Genomic DNA, 20,315 nt, shown 5'->3' with positions numbered 1-20,315 from the left:
TCCATTATGTTGTTGGCTTTGGCGACCTGCTGTATTTTTTCTCTCGATTGCCCGAGGTGACCACCTTGGCTTTTGTCAAGAGAGTTGTAAGTAGGGTGCAAGATCATCTACGGCCACATCACCCTGAATGCGCTCGATCTCGTCTGATCTCGGATGCTAAGCAGGGTCGGGCCTGGTTAGTACCTGGATGGGAGACCGCCTGGGAATACCAGGTGCCGTAGGCTTTTTTCCATTATGTTGTTGGCTTTGGCGACCTGCTGTATTTTTCCTCTCGATTGCCCGAGGTGACTACCTTGGCTTTTGTCAAGAGAGTTGTAAGTAGGATGCAAGATCGCCTACAGCCACATCACCCTGAATGCGCTCGATCTTGTCTGATCTTGGATGCTAAGCAGGGTCGGACCTGGTTAGTACCTGGATGGGAGACCGTCTGGGAATACCAGATGCCGTAGGCTTTTTTCCATTATGTTGTTGGCTTTGGCGACCTGCTGTATTTCTCCTCTCGATTGCCCAAGGTGACCACCTTGGCTTTTGTCAAGAGAGTTGTAAGTAGGGTGCAAGATCGCCTACGGCCACATCACCCTGAATGCGCTCGATCTCATCTGATCTCGTATGCTAAGCAGGGTCAGGCCTGGTTAGTACCTGGATGGGAGACCACCTGGGAATACCAGGTGCCGTAGGCTTTTTTTCATTATGTTGTTGGCTTTGGCGACCTGCTGTATTTTTCCTCTCGATTGCCCGAGGTGACCACCTTGGCTTTTGTCAAGAGAGTTGTAAGTAGGGTGCAAGATCGTCTACGGCAACATCACCCTGAATGCTCTCAATCTCGTCTGATCTCGGATGCTAAGCAGGGTCGGGCCTGGTTAGTACCTGGATGGGAGACCGCCTGGGAATACCAGGTGCCGTAGGCTTTTTTCCATTATGTTGTTGGCTTTGGCGACCTGCTGTATTTTTCCTCTCGATTGCCCGAGGTGACCACCTTGGCTTTTGTCAAGAGAGTTGTAAGTAGGGGGCAAGATCGCCTATGGCCACATCACCCTGAATGCGCTCGATCTCGTCTGATCTCGGATGCTAAGCAGGGTCGGGCCTGGTTAGTACCTGGATGGGAGACCGCCTGGGAATACCAGGTGCCGTAGGCTTTTTTCCATTATGTTGTTGGCTTTGGCGACCTGCTGTATTTTTCCTCTCGATTGCCTGAGGTGACCACCTTGGCTTTTGTCAAGAGAGTTGTAAGTAGGGTGCAAGATCGCCTACGGCCACATCACCCTGAATGCACTCGATCTCGTCTGATCTCGGATGCTAAGCAGGGTCGGGCCTGGTTAGTACCTGGATGGGAGACCGCCTGGGAATACCAGGTGCGGTAGGCTTTTTTCCATTATGTTGTTGGCTTTGGCGACCTGCTGCATTTTTGTATTTTATGTCCTTGCCTCGCTGGACAGGGCGGTCAGCGGTAAGGTGCATATTACCGCTGACTCATGGTCCAGCAGGCATGGACAGGGACGTTACCTGTCTTTCACGGCCCATTGGGTCACTCTTCTGGCAGCTGGGAAGGATGCAGGACAAGGTGCAGTAGTGTTGGAGGTTGTTGCGCCACCACGCCTCCAAAATGCTACTATTGGTTGTGACACACCTCTCTCCTCCACCCCCTCCTCTTCTTCTTCCTCCATGGCCTCTTCCAGTGCTCTGTCCTCAGAACCAGCGGTGCTCCGTAGGCGTTCCAGGGGCTACGCAAGTACGCAGGCAAAATGATGCCATGCCGTGCTTGCGCTGGTTTGTTTGGGGAACAGGAGCCACACTGGGGCGGATGTTTTGTCAGCTCTGCAGGGGCAGGCCGAGAGGTGGTTGACGCCACGCCAGCTTAAGCCAGGAATGGTGGTTTGTGACAATGGCACCAACCTCCTCTCCGCCCTCCGACAGGGACAACTGACCCATGTGCCCTGTGTAGCTCACGTCCTTAACCTGGTGGTGCGGCGGTTCTTGGGCAGGTACCCGGCTTACAGGATGTCCTGAAGCAGGCCAGGAAAGTCTGTGTGCATTTCCGCCGATCATTTAATGCCTGTGCTTGGCTGGCTGAGCTCCAAAAGGAGTTGAACCTGCCCAAGAACCGCCTTATATGTGACATGCCCATCAGATGGAACTCAGCGTTGGCCATGCTGCAGCGGCTGCACACGCAGCAGAGGGCCATCAATGAGTACCTGTGCGACTACGGCACCAGGACAGGGTCAGGGGAGCTCGGTTTTTTCTCACCACGCCAGTGGGGCATGATCAGGGATGCATGCACTGTCCTGTCACCGTTTGAGGAGGCCACAAGGATGGTGAGCAGTGACAGTGCATGCATCAGTGACACTGTACCTCTTGTCCACCTCTTGGAGCATACGCTGCGTGGAATAATGGACAGGGCACTTGAGGCAGAACAGAGGCAGGAAGAGGAGGACTTCCTTGCCTCTCAAGGCCCCCTTTATCCAGACAGTGTTCCTGCTGTGCCACCCATCACACAGGAAGAGAATGAGGAGGAGGAAGAGGAGGAGGAGGATGATTGTGTCAGCATGGAGGTGGAGGCTGGCACTCAGCATCAGCAGCAGCAGCAGCAGTCTTGTAGGGATGATTTACAGTCCCAAGAAACACGTGGACTTGTACATGGCTGGGAGGAGGTAGCTGCGGATCATGTTGTCCTTAGTGACCCAGATGACTCCGGACCGAATGCCTCAGCTAGCCTATGCTGCATGGCCTCCCTGATCCTGCAAAGCCTGCGGAAGGATCCTCGTAGGGAGGGAGCAGAGGATGAGACATCTCCGGGAGGCCTTGCAGAAAGGTCTGTGCAACGCGTTCCCAGAGACTGGGAGGTTACAAACTCCTGGTCCTGGACAACGTGTTGCTAAGGCATCGGTCAGAAGGAGCGGTGGAGAAGGTGGCCGTCTGACTGATGCTTTCAGACAATTTTTTAGTCCGCAGCCCCAAGGTATGATCGGTTCCAGCACCCATCGCTAGTGTCTGATTTACATGGTGCAGGAATACCTAGGGGCAAGGTCAGACTTGGACACCTTTCCCACCGAAAATCCTCTGGCTTACTGGGTCTTGAGGATGGATCACTGGCCAGAGCTTGCACAGTATGCAATTGAGCTACTGGCCTGTCCTGCATACAGCGTTCTTTCGGAACGCTCCTTCAGTGCTGCTGGTGGCTTTGTTACCGATCACAGGGTGCGCCTGTCCATCGAATCAGTTGATCGACTGATCTTCATCAAGATGAATCAGTCTTGGATCACCCACAGCTACCAAGCACCTGAAGCTGATGTAACAGAATAATTTTTTTTTAAATATCACATCCCTTCAAGACTGCCTATGTTGATGCTGAGTGACTGTCCTGTTATGTTGATTGTCTATCCTATTCCTCCTCCGCTGATATGTTGGAAGAACATTTCTGGTTCTGGATGATGCCATCAGCCCAATTTTTCTGCCCCTGTTTAACAGGGGCGTTTACAATTTTTGATGCAATGCTTTGCAGCAGGGCTAATTCCTGCAATAAAACTAGAGTATATGGAAGAGGTTGCAGTGTGGTGGCACCAGCACCAGTGCCTAAGGCCCAATTTTTCTGCCCCTGTTTAACAGGGGCGTTTAAGTACAATTTTTGATGCAATGCTTTGCAGCAGGGCTAATTCCTGCAATAAAACTAGAGTATATGGCAGAGGTTGCAGTGTGGTGGCACCAGCACCAGTGCCTAAGGCCAAATTTTTCTGCCCCTGTTTAACAGGGACATGTAATTACAATTCTTGATATAATATTTCACAGGAGGGCCCCTTCCTGTGCCCACCCAGAGTAACGGTGAGGACTTATAGTGTTGTGGCACCAGCACCACAACCACCAAAGGTCAATTTTTCTACCACTGTTCAACAATGGCATGTAATTACAATTCTTGATATAATCGTTCACAGCAGGGCGCTCCAGCGCCCACCAAGAGTCACTTTGAGGGCTTACAATGTTGTGGCAAAACCAACACCTTGTTCCGCCATTTCTGCAGAGCATATAGGGCAGGCCCCTACTTTCAAACATCCAATTTACAAACATCTCCTACTTGCAAACGGAAGGAGACAACAGCAAGTGAGATGAAAAAAGATGGACGACAAAACAAATTATACAGGGGTGATAACCCTTCCCTATGTTTTCCAAAAAGCTTAAAAATTGTTTTTTTGACTGGAGCTACACTTTAAAAATGTACCAGTTGAAAATTACAAACAGATTCAACTTAACACAACAAACCTACACAGTCCCTGTCTTGTTTGCACCGCCTGTATACTGCTGTTCTGAGTATATAGGGCCTGGGGGCCACACGCATTTCCTTTTTTTAATATGGGTACAGGGTTCCCCTTAATATGCGTACAAGACCCAAATAGGCTGGTAATGGGCAGGGAGGGCTACCCATGCCGTTTTTCACAATGATTTTCAACCATATTGCAGGAACCAGATATAACATTAAAACCGCAAGCAGTTTTAAATGGTGTTATTTCCGTTTAATGTCATTTTGTGCAGGGACTGTTCTAAACACGGGAAACACGTGGCACTTCACAGGCATACTACAGACACCCCCCAGGCACCATATTTAAAGGAATATTTCACTTTTTTTTCACTTTAATCGTCATTAAAATCAGTGCTCCCGCCAAAACGGCCATTTTTAAAAACATTTTAGGCATTGACCCATGTCCCCTGGGGCAGGAGCCAGGTCCCCAAACCCTTTTTAGGACAGTATCTTGCATATTAGCTGTTAAAATTAGCACTTTTAATTTCGAACGTTCGAGTCCCATAGACTTCAATGGGGTTCTAAAGTTCGTTCGAATTTGGGGTCCGTTCGAAAGTTCTGGTGCGAACCGAACCGGGGGGGGTGTTCGGCTCATCCCTACTCAGCATACAGAATTGGAACAGTAAGAGCCGTGTACTGAGCCGTGTACTGAGGATTACACCCCGCATACCGAACAATAGAAGTGCGGTGTCCATACCTGCAGAATAAGAACAGATACTGAGAGTTACACCCAGCATACAGAGGATGCGGCTTCACTTCCTGGTTCCCTACTGCGCACGTGTGACTTGCGATGCGCGATCCCACTAGTCCCTGCTGTCTTCTGGGTCCTGGGGGTCTCCTAGAAGACAGTGGGGGGGGGGCGGAAAAGGCGCCGGAAGGGGCGTAGATACCCGCGGGTGGCTCGGTTGTCTTTGCCCGGAAGTGGGAGCAAAATACCCGTATTAGACAGGTATCTGCTCCTTCCTGAAAGGGGCCAAATTTGACACTAGAGGTGGAACTCCGCTTTATTGTGTTAACTGAATTCTTTGGAAACGTCTATTGTTATATTAGTGAAGAACTTGCAATAAGTAATAATGACACAAGGTGGCAGGACAGGTGAAGTGATAGTGTGTTTGATTTTCATACAAAGCACAAAAACAGAGTCATATCCAGAGTGTATAATAAAAGAAGCAGTGCTGCGTAATGTCAATATATATGTAAATGTTATCAGCTTTTACAGCCATATTTGAGTTGAGGGTCGTTTATTTGGGGGGTTTTTTGTACAACATTTTTACAGACATTTTTGTGCCATAATATTGATCCTGTTCCCGGAAAGCATGGTATACAGCACAGTGCTTGTGCTGTGTCATTTGGCCCCCTGTAACAACTCAAAAGCCTGACTGACCCTGCCTGGTTCTGCCCTCCCCTTGTAAACTGACCACAGTGTATACTGGCTGCTGAGCCCTAACACCATGGTCAGTTTACGCATAGCTCCCAACTGTCCCTGATTTGAAGCAATGTCCTTCTGTCCCTCTTTCCCCCTCATTTGCCCTTCATTTTGGTCTGATCTATGATCTGATGTATATAAAATGCACTTTTTATCTTTCAAAACATGTTTCCCAGTGCTAAATCTTTCATCCAAATTATAAATTGCTACATTTGTAAATTTTATAAGCCAATATAAAGTAATAGTAGTGGTAAAAAAAAGTCCCTTGTGGATTTAATTAACTTTTTTGGGTTAATTCTCCTTTAAGGGGGTGTGGCAGGGGGCATGTCCTATGCCTACATACATTTGCTGGTAGGTGTACCTCATTCCCATCTCAAAAGGTATGAGTTTACGTGCCTCCGTCATCCGCAGCTCTCTTGTCCTCCTCTGTCCTATCCCACCCTGCCTGTCTGCTCCTGTATCAGTGACACCCCCCCCCCCCCCCCCCTCCCATCTTGCTGCTGAAATTTCAGTTAATGTTTTAGACCATCCTGCCTATTTAATATTCCTATGTGCCCCTGTGCCTGTTTTTGATCAAAAATAAGAAATAGCATTTCTCAGAGGATCGCAGCTCACTTGACCTGCTGGCTCTCTCCTCCTCTCTTCCTCCCCTCCTGACTTACGTCTGTGGGGAATTCTTGGCCCTGCCCACTTCTGCTGTCAGACGGGGGAGGAGAAAGGCGGCAGGTCATGTATGGGCCACTCGCTGCTCTGAGAACTAGTAAAGAACATCTTATTTTTATAAAACACAGGGGCACATAGGAGTGATAAACAGGCATGATTGTATAAACAGCATAAAGTAGCTTAACAACCACTTTAAGTATTTTTAGGAAATAAAAACTCATTACAAGGAAATAAAAACATGGGATGGGGCGATTTTAGGCATTTTTTAGCATGTTTGCACTTTACAGGTTTGACCAATGTAATTATGAATAACATGCCGATGCTTGCGGCTCAAAAGAAGCTCATACAGCTTCCTGTGAAATCCCCATACCCCACCCTCTCTCACCTTAAAGTGTTAACTATATTCTTTGGTAACGCCTATTGTTATATCATTCAAGCACTTACAATTAGCAATAATAACAGGAGATGGCAGGACTTTGACTTAATTTAGCTTTCAGCTTCTAGTGTTTCAGAGCAAGCAATTTCCATGTCTGGGTGTGGTGGCCAGTAGAGGTGCTTCCATAGAGGGTGCAGGAGCGCCACCCCCTCTCTCCAGCACCATTCTATCACCAATAGATAGATTAATGCATTGCATGAATCTATGTATTGTCACCGCTGACGCCCCCTATTCAGGTGTCTGGCCCCTTGTCGGGCGCCGGGCATCTGAATTACAGCGGCGGGGGTGTTTTTGGAAGCGCCTGATTTGAGCTGTCGGCGCTAATAGGTATCCTGATTAGAGCCGTGGGCTCTAATAGGCTTCCAAATTAGTAAACAGCGGGCGCAATGATGTGCGTTCGCTGTTTACACAGTGTTGTGTTAGAGAAGCAAATACATTGCTTCCCTAACACTGACCCGCCTCTCAGCCAATCAGGTGCTCGGGTCTGGTTACCCTGTTACCCGGGTCTGGTTACCCTGTCACCTGATTGGCTGAAGCGACAGGCGCTGTGATTGGGTGCCTATCAGGCTTCCAATTATAGCAGAGATGACAGAAAGAGGACAGGAGGAGATATGGAGGACTTCCATGTGGTAAGTGCCGGGCGGGGGGGGGGGGGGGGGACACTGGCAGCATTTGATAGGGAACAGTAGCGTCAATTGATTCCACTGTTGCGGAGTGACGCCACTACCGGGATGGCTGTGCATAAATCGGACGCAGTGGATCGGCGTCCGTGCACAGCGGTCCTATTTCCCGACTGGAGGAAGACCCCTGAGGGGCTAGATGGTGCCCCTCCTTTAAACCTTGAGCCATCGAAATAAGCCTACCTATTCCTCGCCCTATTGGAGAGGTTACAGGAATTGAGGAACTGGCCAATTTAACTCAAGAGGTGATACACAATTTCTAATTATTTATTTATTTATTTATTTATTTTTTATTATTTATTTATTTGTTTTTCTTTCTTAGTATGCTATTTGAGCGTAGTTTAAAATTTTGCACAATCCTCCTTAGATATAATATAATACCTTGACACATAGAACCTATTCTAGGCAAATGCACTCCTCACTTATGATAAACAGCCCGAGTTTAATGATGGGCAATTATGTATAACCATATATTCCTTATAATATTTAGGATATATATACGCACGTTAACACTATATCCCTCTATACAATTGTAAATATACATTGAAGTCCTTTCACATAACCAATTAAAAATACAAACAATAAACAACTTGTTTGCAATACATATAATTAATTTCTTTCACATAATAAATTAAGGTAGACTTACGAAAAAAAGTTGTGCCTTATTATGTTTGCTTTCATCTATGCAGATTATGGTGCAAAATCATCTTCCGTTGCTGTTTTATACCATAAATATTTGAAGCCTCTATGCTAATCGCAGGCTCCTATATATATAAAAGTGTGATGTCGATGTGAAAATCGCCTTATCTGCCTAGAGAAATTCTTCTTTATTTGTCTTCTCTGTCTCTCTGCACATTTTTCTTGGGATATTCCCATTAAGAAATGTAAGTAAATTTATTTAATTTTTTAGCAGCACATTTTAAAGAAGAATCTTCCTCCTTTTTTTTTTCCTCTTTTCTTTATAATAATTAAACACCCTGGACAGTATACTATATATTATATAATATTTTGGATAATAAGAAAATGTCACACCCGTTCCCATATTGCTTTAAATTAATAAGTCCCCACAGCATACCCCCCTTTTTTTCTTTTTTTTTTTTCCTCTCCTGGGAGGAAGGTTTACTCTAAGATTTTTACTTTGTAATTATAATTTAGTTGTTTTTTTGTCTATGTTGTAAAATGATTAATTATGTATGCAAAATATGTTATATTTTTGATTTGATGGATACATTTTTTCTTATTTTAGAAAACCGATAAAGCTCTTGAGGAAGCGTTGGTAATAACGCGAAACATGTAGAGAGCCAGAGTATATCTAAGATCGGTTCTGTAATTAATACCCTGTCTACTGTAACCTTCTTTTTTTTGTATATTAAGCATTAATGTACATTTGTTTACCCTCTGGGTATATATATCTGATGGAAATAGATATGGATATGATGTAAAATGCATTAGTATAGACAGGATATATAAAAACAGTACTTGATGTGTTTTATAATTATTTTTTATTTTTATAAATAAATAATTTTTTACATTTAATATATATATTTTTTTCTCTTTATTTTTTTTTTTATGCTATATATTTAATTATACTAGTATGCCTAAAAAGTCCAACACAACCAACAATTTTTTCTGAGGTTTTTTGTGTTGCCCCCTTCTTCGTCTTATTTTTCCCTTGTTTTATTTCAAATTGATGGGGTACATTGGCGTCAATTGATGGGGCACACCGACGGCAATTGATGGGGCACACTGGCAGCAATTGATGGGTCACACTGATGGCAATTGATGGGGCACACTGGAAGCAATTCATGGGGCACACCTGCGGAAATTCATGGGGCACACTGGCAGCAATTGATTGGGCATAGTGGTGGCAATTGATTGGGCACACTGGCAGCAATTGATGTGGCACACTCGCAGCAATTGATGGGCACACTGGCAGCAATTGATTGGGCACACTGACAGCACTTGATTGGACACAGTGGCAGCAATTGATGGGCACACAGGCAGCAATTGATGGGTACAGTAGCTGTGTTTAATGGGCACAGTGGCGGCAATTTATGGGTACAGTGGCTGTGTTTAATGGGCACAGTGGCTGCGCTTGATGGGCACAGTGGCTGCGCTTGATGGGGTTTTCTTTTCAGTTTGTTTGCACCCCCCCAAAAAAAAATTCTGAGCACCAGCCACCACTGGTGGTGGCCTGTGTCTGTAATTGCAGTTACCTTGGAGGCTAGGATTGTTGGATTCCTTGTGTGGTCTACCTTGTACTATGTCAACTGGCTGTCCACTCTAAGTTTGGTATTAATATGGTGGTTGGTCAAAAAGAGAAAATCAGTAGTGGGATCATGCCTACAAATAGCTGGTGTAGAGCAGCCTGGACAATATAGTGAGCCATGTTCTTCTTAAATCTGTATTAGTTCCACATTTATTCAAAATATAAATTATAAAGTAGATGAATCATAGAGAATAGTTTGTAATGCAGCTGATACACCCAAGCTGAATCAATCAGAATCTACTTGACTCGTAGACAGCCCCAGGGTGAAACTAGAGACATTGTATTCGTTTTCCTGCTTTTTTTCCCCTCTTTTCAGGATTACACAATTATTTCACCTCCCTGTGAATCCCCACCCTCCCTCACCCCAATGTGTTAATAGAATTTGTAGTTTTTCATTCATGCTGTACTTTGGTAACATGTTTATTGTAATGTTAATGACACGCTTGCAATTAGAAATATTGATATTGGAAGGAGGGGATTTGACATCACGTAGCTTTCAGCTTCTAGTATTGCAGAGCAAACACAGTCATTTGCTGGTTGCAGTGGTGTGCATCTATAATCCCAGCTTCTTGGGAGGCTGAGGTTGTTGGATTGCTTGAGTCCCGGAGTTCTGATCTATCTCTGCCCTATGTTGATTGGGTGTCCACGCTAAGTTCAGTATCAATATGGTGATTCCAGGGGAGCCCAAAGCTACCAAGTTGTCCTAAGGAGGGGTGAACCGGCCCAGGTCGGAGACAGAGCAGGTCAACACCACCGTGCTGATCAGTAGTGGGGCTGCACCTGTGAATAGCCGGTATAGCACAGCCTGGATAATAGTGGGACACAGACTTTTTTACAACTATTAACTTTATTTTTATACAGTGTTTCTATTGACTTCATATAGCTTTCATCTTCTAGTGTCTCAGAGACAACAGTAACCTGCAGTGGTGTGCATTTCTAATTCCAGCTACTTTGGCAGTTGATGTTGTCATATTGCTTGAGTCTATGAGTTCTGGTCTACCCTTCTCTATGTCTTTTGGGTGTGCACTCTAAGCATGGCATCAATATGGTGGTTCCAGGGGAGCCCAGACTCATCAGATTGTCCCAAGGAGTAAGGAAACAACATAGGCCAAAACCCCTGTGGCAATCAGTAGTGGGATCACACCTGCAAATAGCCAGTGTAAAGCAGCCTGGACAATATAATGAGATATGGTCTTTTTAAATGATTAACTTTTTTTTATACAGTGTATAGATGATCTGTATTAGTTCCACATTTGTTCAAAATATAAATTATAAAGTAGATGAATCATAGAGAATAGGTTGTAATGCAGCTGATACACCCAAGCTGAATCAATCAGAATCTACTTGACTCGTAGACAGTCCCAGGGTGAAATTACAGACATTGTATTAGTTTCCCTTCTTTTTTTCCCCTCTTTTCATGCTGTACTTTGGTAACATGTTTATTGTAATGTTAATGACACACTTGCAATTCGAAATATTGATATTGGAAGGTGCGGGATTTGATGTCAAGTAGCTTTCAGCTTCTAGTATCACAGAAGCAAGCACTGTCCTTTGCTGGGTGCAGTGGCATGCAGCTATAATCCCATCTACCTGGGAGGCTGAGGCTGTTGGATTGCTTGAGTCCAGGCATTCTGATCTACCCTGCTCTTTGTTGTTTAGGTGTCCATGTTCCAATCTTAGGTTTCCAATTTAGGTGTCCAAGTTCAGCATCAATTATGGTGGTTCTAGGGGAGCCCAGAGCCACCAGGTTGCCCTGAGGGGTGAACCGGGCCAGGTCGGAGACGGAGCAGGTCAAAACCGCCATGCTGATCAGCAGTGGGATCGCGCCTATGAATAGCTGGTGTAGAGCAGCCTGGACAATACAGTGGGACACAGACTTTTTTACAACTATTAACTTTATTTTTATACAGTGTTTCTATTATCTGTTTTAGTTCCTCATTTATTTGAAATATAAATTATAAAGTAGATGAATCATAGAAAATAGGTTGCAATGCAGATGACTGGTAGCCAGTCCCAGTGTGAAATTAGATAGACAGCTGCATTCGCAGGATTACACAATTATCTTATTTAATTATGTTTCATGTTATATGTGGGTCTACTAGGGTCTCTGCCAGGTTCATGTGATTACAACCCACATGTCCTTCTTGTTTTTCTTGCTATAATTAGGTAATGTCATTGATTTTTTGCTGCTTCCCAGCCTGCAGTTTTTACTGAGCCACCACCGGGTGTCATCTGTGCCCCGTGTCTGTTCCCTTTATGGTGTCTAGGTGCTCTCCCTGGTAGAGGGACGGTTTCTACATCCTGGGACCGCCCCATCCACTTGTGCATGTCTCAACTGGGTCTTTCTGCCCTTTGGCTGGATGACTAGCGCACGTGCTCCATGCGGGAGTACAGACCGGGTGACATCACACGCCACTCATTTGAGACTATTTAAGCTGTATTTATGCTTCTTGATGCTGCTGGATGTGGATTCTGGGGCTCTGGTTGTACTTCCCATACCAAGTCAGTACAGTAGGGCAAAAAAGTATTTAGTCAGCCACCAATTGTGCAAGTTCCCCCACTTAAAAAGATGAGATAGACCTATAAGTGTCATCAACTATGAGAGACAAAATGTGGAAACAAATCCAGACAATCACATTGTCTGATTTTTGAAAGAATTTATTTGCAAATTATGGTGGAAAATAAGTATTTGGTCACCTACAAACAAGCAAGATTTCTGGCTCTCACAGACCTGTATCTTCTTCTTTAAGAGACTACTCTGTCCTCCACTCATTACCTGTATTAATGGCACCTGTTTGAACTTGTTATCAGTATAAAAGACACCTGTCCACAACCCCAAACAGTCACACTCCAAACTCCACTATGGTGAAGACCAGAGTTGTTGAAGGACACCAGAAACAAATTTGTAGACCTGCACCAGGCTGGGAAGACTGAATCTGCAATAGGTAAGCAGCTTGGTGTGAACAAATCAACTGTGGGAGCAATAATTAGAAATTTGAAGACATACAAGACCACTGATAATCTCCCTCAATATGGGGCTTTACGCAACATCTCACCCCGTGGGGTCAAAATTATCACAAGAACAGTGATCAAAAATCCCAGAACCACACGGGGGGCCTAGTGAATGACCTGCATAGAGCTGGGACCAACGTAACAAAGGCTACCATCAGTAACACACTACGCCGCCAGGGACTCAGATCCTGCAGTGCCAGATGTGACCCCTGCTTAAGCCAGTACATGTCCGGTCCCATCTGAGGTTTGCAAGAGAGCATTTGGTTAATCCAGAAGAGGATTGGGAGAATGTCATATGGTCAGATGAAACCAAAGTAGAACTGTTTGGTAGAAACACAACTCATCATGTTTGGAGGAAAGAGAATGCCGAGTTGCAACCAAAGAACACCATACCTACTGTGAAGCATTAGGGTGGCAACATCATGCCTTGGGGCTGTTTCTCTGCAAAGGGAACAGGAAGAATGATCCGTGTACATGAAAGAATGAATGGGGCCATGTATCATGAGATTTTGAGTGCAAACCTCCTCCCATCAGCAAGGGCATTAAAGATGAAACATGGCTGGGTCTTTCAGCATTACAATGATCCCAAACACACCACCTGGGCAACGATGTGACTTCGTAAGAAGCATTTTAAGGTCCTGGAATGGCCCAGCCAGTCTCCAGATCTCAACCCCATAGAAAGCCTTTGGAGGGAGTTGAAAGTCTGTGTTGCCCATAGACAGCCCCAAAACATCACTGCTCTAGAGGAGATCTACATGGATTACATGGAAGCCAACATACCAGCAACAATGTGTGACAACCTTGTGAAGACTTACAGAAAACGTTTGACCTCTGTCACTGCCAACAAAGGATATATAACAAAGTATTGAGATGAACTTTTGATATTGACAAAATACTTATTTTCCACCATACTTTGCAAATAAATTCTTTCAAAAATCAGACAATGTGATTGTCTGGATTTTGTTTCCACATTTTGTTTCTCATAGTTTAGGTATACCTAAGATGACAATTACAGGCCTCTCTCATCTTTTTAAGTGGCAGAACTTGCACAATTGGTGGCTGACTAAATACTTTTTTGCCCCACTGTATCTTCCATATCTAAGCCTTCACCTTGTGCCTCTGAGTAGACTCAGGTGGCCCTATTTTTTATCATCTTCTGGCCACATCTTGTCATCTTTTATAGACCACCTCACTGGGGGATCTCCCTCTTCAGCAGCTGGTTTTGACCACCATCTCTGATTACCCCCCCCCCCAGCGTGGCAGCTGGTCCTTTGCAGGACTGCACTCTTAGGATTGAGTTGATTGCACCCCCCTGCCCTGGATCCTTATCATGCATAAGGTTAGTTTACCTACAGAACTTTGCTCTTTTCCTTTTTACTTTGCTTCCCCTTCTTTTTCCTCCCCTTTCCTTTCCCTTTCCCCTTTTTCTTCTCCGTTTCGACTCTTCCACCCCCCCCCCTTCCACCCCCCCTTCCTCTCCTCCGTTTCCTTCACCCCTTCCTTTTTCCTTCCCCTCTTTTCCTTTTCGCTGCTTTCTTTGTTCCTCTTCTTTCCTTCTCAATTCTTTAGCTTTATTCGTTCTGGATTTATTTTACTTATTCCCTTTCTTCTTCCTGCGTTCCTCTTCCTTTTTCCTCTTCTTTTATTATACTCCTTCCTTTTCCTTTTTCTTTTATCTCCTTCTTTCCTTCTCTCTCTCATCTCATGTTGTATGAGCAATCTTTTTATAATTTTTTTCCAATCACCCATTATATTTAGAGAAACTTCCAGACTTTGCATGTCCCCCCTGGTCACCACGGGGGGAACATATATTGGCACAGTTACCTTGGCTGGGCATGGTCACAGTTAAGCAGCAGTGCTCTTCCTTCCCCTAGTTGTTTTTCTTTATTTTTTATTGATTTGTTTATTTTTACATTGATTGTTAATTATCTGTCCGAACCTATTGCAGATTTTCTCCTGAAGAAGCGGCATTGAGAGCACGAAACTAGTTGAGATATGACATCTGTGAACAGTTATCCCAATGTGATCTTCCCCCCTTGGGGACCATTATACTTGTGATACTTCCCGATTGCTCCCCATGCATTTTTATGTATCCAATAATATGTGTCTTGCTTGATCTTATATTGGTTTTGTATTAATAAAATTCTATATCGTTTTTACCCACGTGAATCTACATTAATTATATCTGTACCGCAATAGTCCATACTCCGTTTTTGATCTGAGGGACCAGTTGGGGACAGGCCCCTTTATTTATCTATTTCAATCGATTGGGATGATGGTACTCTGTTGTACTATTTATACCTTATTTTTTACACTTAGGGGTTATACAATTTTGACTTGTAGACAGTCCCAGGGTGAAATTACAGACATTGTATTAGCTCTCCTTCTTTTTTTCCCTTCTTTTCAGGATTACACAATTATTTCACTTCCCTGTGAATCCCCACTCAGCTCCCTCTACCCCATCCTCCCTCACCCCAACGTGTTAATAGAATTTGTAGTTTTTAATTCGTGCTGTACTTTGGTAACATGTCTATTGTAATAATGTTAATGACACGCTTGCAAATAGCAATATAGGTATTGGAAGCATTCGAGGGCATGGATTTGACATCATGAAGCTTTCAGCTTCTAGTATTACAGAGCATGCACTGTCTTTTCCTGGGAGCGGTGGTGTGCATCTGTAATCCCAGCTGCTTGGGAGGCTGAGGCTGTCGGATTGCTTGAGTCCAGGAGTTCTGGTCTACCCTGTGCTATGTTGATTTGGTATCAATATGGTGGTCCCAGGGGAGCCCAGAGCCACCAGGATGTCCTAAGTAGGGGTGAACCAGCCCAGGTCAGTGACAGAGCAGGTCAAAACCCCTGTGTTGATCAGTAGTGGGATTGCACCTTTGAATAGCCAATCTAGAGCAGCCAGGACAATACAGTGGGACACAGACTTTTTCCCAACTATTAAATTTATTTTTATATAGTGTTTCTATTGACTTCATATAGCTTTCATCTTCTAGTGTCTCAGAGACAGCAGTCATCTGCAGTGGCTTGCATCTCTAATTCCAGCTACTTTGGCAGCTGAGGCTGTCAGATTGAAATATTGATATTGGAATATGGGAATTTAAGGTCATGAAGCTTTCAGCTTCTAGTATCTCAGGAGTAGGGATGAGCTTCATACGTTCGACTCGAACATCAGCTGTTTGCCCATTCGGCGAATTCCGAACGTTATGGGCCATTCGCGCCAAATTTGTGTGGCGCTCACGGCCCACAATACACTGCGATGGCGCAGTGCATTGCTGGCTCATGATTGGCCAAGCATGCACTGTGACCCGCCTGCTTGGCCAATCACAGCGCCGGCAGCGAGGAGAGCCAGTATACACCGCTATATCCACCTATATAGCTAACCATCTTGCTCGTTTTAAATAGAGCTTGCAGTCAGTGTTAGGAGATTGTGCGTGCTGTCTGCGTACTCTGAACCCAGTATACACCGCTATATCCACCTATATAGCTAACTATCTTGCTCGTTTTAAATAGAGCTTGCAGTCAGTGTTAGGATATTGTGTGTGCTGTCTGCATGCTCTGAACCCAGTATACACCGCTATATCCACCTATATAGCTAACTATCTTGCTCGTTTTAAATAGAGCTTGCAGTCAGTGTTAGGAGATTGTGCGTGCTGTCTGCGTGCTCTGAACCCAGTATACACCGCTATATCCACCTATATAGCTAACTATCTTGCTCATTTTAAATAGAGCTTGCAGTCAGTGTTAGGAGATTGTGCGTGCTGTCTGCGTGCTCTGAACCCAGTATACACCGCTATATCCACCTATATAGCTAACTATCTTGCTCATTTTAAATAGAGCTTGCAGTCAGTGTTAGGAGATTGTGCGTGCTGTCTGCGTGCTCTGAACCCAGTATACACCGCTATATCCACCTATATAGCTAACTATCTTGCTCATTTTAAATAGAGCTTGCAGTCAGTGTTAGGAGATTGTGCGTGCTGTCTGCGTGCTCTGAACCCAGTATACACCGCTATATCCACCTATATAGCTAACTATCTTGCTCGTTTTAAATAGAGCTTGCAGTCAGTGTTAGGATATTGTGTGTGCTGTCTGCATGCTCTGAACCCAGTATACACCGCTATATCCACCTATATAGCTAACTATCTTGCTCGTTTTAAATAGAGCTTGCAGTCAGTGTTAGGAGATTGTGCGTGCTGTCTGCGTGCTCTGAACCCAGTATACACCGCTATATCCACCTATATAGCTAACTATCTTGCTCATTTTAAATAGAGCTTGCAGTCAGTGTTAGGAGATTGTGCGTGCTGTCTGCGTGCTCTGAACCCAGTATACACCGCTATATCCACCTATATAGCTAACTATCTTGCTCATTTTAAATAGAGCTTGCAGTCAGTGTTAGGAGATTGTGCGTGCTGTCTGCGTGCTCTGAACCCAGTATACACCGCTATATCCACCTATATAGCTAACTATCTTGCTCATTTTAAATAGAGCTTGCAGTCAGTGTTAGGAGATTGTGCGTGCTGTCTGCGTGCTCTGAACCCAGTATACACCGCTATATCCACCTATATAGCTAACTATCTTGCTCATTTTAAATAGAGCTTGCAGACAGTGTTAGGAGATTGTGCATGCTGTCTGCTTGCTCTGAACCCAGTATACACCGCTATATCCACCTACATAGCTCTTCTCGATTTGAGCCATCTGCCATCTGCAGGAGTTAGTGGAAGTTGTGTGTGCCTCCAGCACAATATACACTACCCAATTGCTGGTTTTCCCAACTCCCTTCAGGCCATTACCATGTCTGGAAGGCCAGCAAGGAGAGGCAGACAGGCGCGAGCCGATAAAAGAGGGCAAGCAGGCTCTGTGTCTAGAGACAACAGTGCTGGTCGTGGACGCGGTGCATCGTCATCATCAGCACGTGGCCATGGGACACGCTTGTCCTTCTTTTCGGCAGGTAGACATGTTGAGCCGCAACATGCCAATGACTTGGTAGAGTGGATGACCAAGCCCTCTTCATCCTCCTCATCATCTCCCACCCAGGCTCAGGGTACTAGCAAAGCAGCTGCCAATGCATCGTCTTCCCTCCTCTCAATGTCATCATCAGTGACTCCTTCCCTAGACCCACCACGTCCTCCTGAGGAGTCTCCTGAACTCTTTGAGCACAGTGTTGGGTACATGCTCCAGGAGGATGCCCAGTGTTTTGTAGGCTCTGATGATGATGCTCAGCTAGAGGAAGGCAGTAGCGCGAATGCAGAGAGAGGGGATGCTCAAGAAGGACAGCAATCTGGCAGTCATGTTCCACAAGCTGCAGCGTACTGCCAGGTTTGCTCCAGCGATGAAAAGGGAGGGGATGATGAGGGCACTGACTCCACGTGGGTGCCTGGTAGGAGAGAGGAGGAGGAGGCACATGTCCAACGAGGCAGGATGCCCTCCGGGGGCCAGCTTAGGGGCAGCACAATGACTGAATCACACCGCAGAGCTCCGCCTGTGCAGGGCGCTGCCTCTGAGCGTTATTCTAAAAGTTCTTTGGTGTGGGCCTTTTTTGAGACGAGTGCATCAGATCGCACCACTGCTATTTGCAACATATGTCTCAAGCGTATCTCGCATGGCCAAAACATCAGCCGCTTGGGCACCACATGCTTGACCAGACATATGTTGACCTGCCATGCAGCTCGTTGGCAAGCGTACCTCAAAGACCCACACCAAAGAACAAAGCGGACCTCTCCTTGCTCCTCATCAGCTGGCATCTCCAACCCCACTAGACCTTCAGTCCTCTCTGAAACCTGCTTTGAGAGGAATGAAGGTGTACAATTAGGTGTGTCACAGCCAAGTGCTTCCAGGCACTCTGCTAGCAGTACACCCACGTCCGATTATAGCAGGCAAATGTCCCTGCCCCAGCTGCTGGACCGGCGAAAGAAGTTCACTCCCAGCCATCCACATGCCCAGCGGTTGAATGCTAGCTTGGCTAAATTGCTAGCACTTCAACTGCTGCCTTTTCAGTTGGTAGACTCGGCCAACTTCCGTGAGTTTGTACAATGTGCGGTTCCTCAGTGGCAGGTCCCCAAACTCCACTTTATCTCACGGAAGGTGATTCCGGCTTTCTACCGGCATGTGAAAGGCAATGTCCTTGCCTCGCTGGACAGGGCGGTCAGCGGTAAGGTGCATATTACCGCTGACTCATGGTCCAGCAGGCATAAACAGGGACGTTACCTGTCTTTCACGGCCCATTGCGTCACTCTTCTGGCAGCTGGGAAGGATGCAGGACAAGGTGCAGTAGTGTTGGAGGTTGTTCCGCCACCACGCCTCCAAAATGCTACTATTGGTTGTGACACACCTCTCTCCTCCACCCCCTCCTCTTCTTCTTCCTCCATGGCCTCTTCCAGTGCTCTGTCCTCAGAACCAGCGGTGCTCCGTAGGCGTTCCAGGGGCTATGCAAGTACGCAGGCAAAATGATGCCATGCCGTGCTTGCGCTGGTTTGTTTGGGGGACAGGAGCCACACTGGGGCGGATGTTTTGTCAGCTCTGCAGGGGCAGGCTGAGAGGTGGTTGATGCCACGCCAGCTTAAGCCAGGAATGGTGGTTTGCGACAATGGCACCAACCTCCTCTCCGCCCTCCGACAGGGACAACTGACCCATGTGCCCTGTGTAGCTCACGTCCTTAACCTGGTTGTGCAGCGGTTCTTGGGCAGGTACCCGGGCTTACAGGATGTTCTGAAGCAGGCCAGGAAAGTCTGTGTGCATTTCCACCGATCATTTAATGCCTGTGCTCGCCTGGCTGAGCTCCAAAAGGAGTTGAACCAGCCCAAGAACCGCCTTATATGTGACATGCCCACCAGGTGGAACTCAACGTTGGCCATGCTGCAGTGGCTGCACACGCAGCAGAGGGCCATCAATGAGTACCTGTGTGACTACGGCACCAAGACAGGGTAAGGGGAGCTCGGTTTTTTCTCACCACGCCAGTGGGGCATGATCAGGGATGCATGCACTGTCCTGTCACCGTTTGAGGAGGCCACAAGGATGGTGAGCAGTGACAGTGCATGCATCAGTGACACTGTACCTCTTGTCCACCTCTTGGAGCATACGCTGCGTGGAATAATGGACAGGGCACTTGAGGCAGAACAGAGGCAGGAAGAGGAGGACTTCCTTGCCTCTCAAGGCCCCCTTTATCCAGACAGTGTTCCTGCTGTGCCACCCATCACACAGGAAGAGGATGAGGAGGAGGAGGAGGAGGAGGAGGAGGATTGTGTCAGCATGGAGGTGGAGGCTGGCACTCAGCATCAGCAGCAGCAGCAGCCGCAGTCTTGTAGGGATGATTTACAGTCCCAAGAAACCCGTGGACTTGTACGTGGCTGGGAGGAGGTAGCTGCGGATCATGTTGTCCTTAGTGACCCAGAGGACTCCGGACCAAATGCCTCAGCTAACCTACGCTGCATGGCCTCCCTGATCCTGCAAAGCCTGCGGAAGGATCCTTGTATTCTTCGGATCAAGGAGAGGGACCATTACTGGCTGGCCACTCTCCTTGATCCACGGTACAAGGGTAA

The 20,315-nt window shown here is 46.2% G+C and overlaps 5 non-coding genes and 1 pseudogene across 5 annotated transcripts; all 6 read left to right on the top strand.

Moving 5' to 3' along the window:
- Positions 1 to 105: 105 nt before the first annotated feature.
- On the top strand, positions 106 to 224 carry LOC143976479 (5S ribosomal RNA). Its single transcript, XR_013272785.1, has one exon. It is a non-coding gene; the product is annotated as a 5S ribosomal RNA (ribosomal RNA).
- Positions 225 to 333: 109 nt separating this feature from the next.
- LOC143979253 (5S ribosomal RNA) lies at positions 334 to 452 on the top strand (annotated as a pseudogene).
- A 109-nt stretch (positions 453 to 561) lies between these two features.
- On the top strand, positions 562 to 680 carry LOC143976521 (5S ribosomal RNA). Its single transcript, XR_013272825.1, has one exon. It is a non-coding gene; the product is annotated as a 5S ribosomal RNA (ribosomal RNA).
- A 109-nt stretch (positions 681 to 789) lies between these two features.
- LOC143977483 (5S ribosomal RNA) lies at positions 790 to 908 on the top strand. Its single transcript, XR_013273759.1, has one exon. It is a non-coding gene; the product is annotated as a 5S ribosomal RNA (ribosomal RNA).
- A 109-nt stretch (positions 909 to 1,017) lies between these two features.
- On the top strand, positions 1,018 to 1,136 carry LOC143978508 (5S ribosomal RNA). The gene has a single exon (XR_013273949.1). It is a non-coding gene; the product is annotated as a 5S ribosomal RNA (ribosomal RNA).
- A 109-nt stretch (positions 1,137 to 1,245) lies between these two features.
- On the top strand, positions 1,246 to 1,364 carry LOC143980058 (5S ribosomal RNA). Its single transcript, XR_013274203.1, has one exon. It is a non-coding gene; the product is annotated as a 5S ribosomal RNA (ribosomal RNA).
- Positions 1,365 to 20,315: the final 18,951 nt, after the last annotated feature.

The sequence above is a fragment of the Lithobates pipiens genome, unplaced genomic scaffold (genome assembly GCF_037356315.1).
Source record: "Lithobates pipiens isolate NorthernLeopardFrog02 unplaced genomic scaffold, aLitPip1_a1.2 Scaffold_13, whole genome shotgun sequence".
Taxonomy (NCBI): Eukaryota; Metazoa; Chordata; class Amphibia; order Anura; family Ranidae; genus Lithobates; species Lithobates pipiens.
The sequence above is the reverse complement of the archived record's forward strand: the minus strand, read 5'-3'. Positions and strand labels throughout refer to the sequence as shown.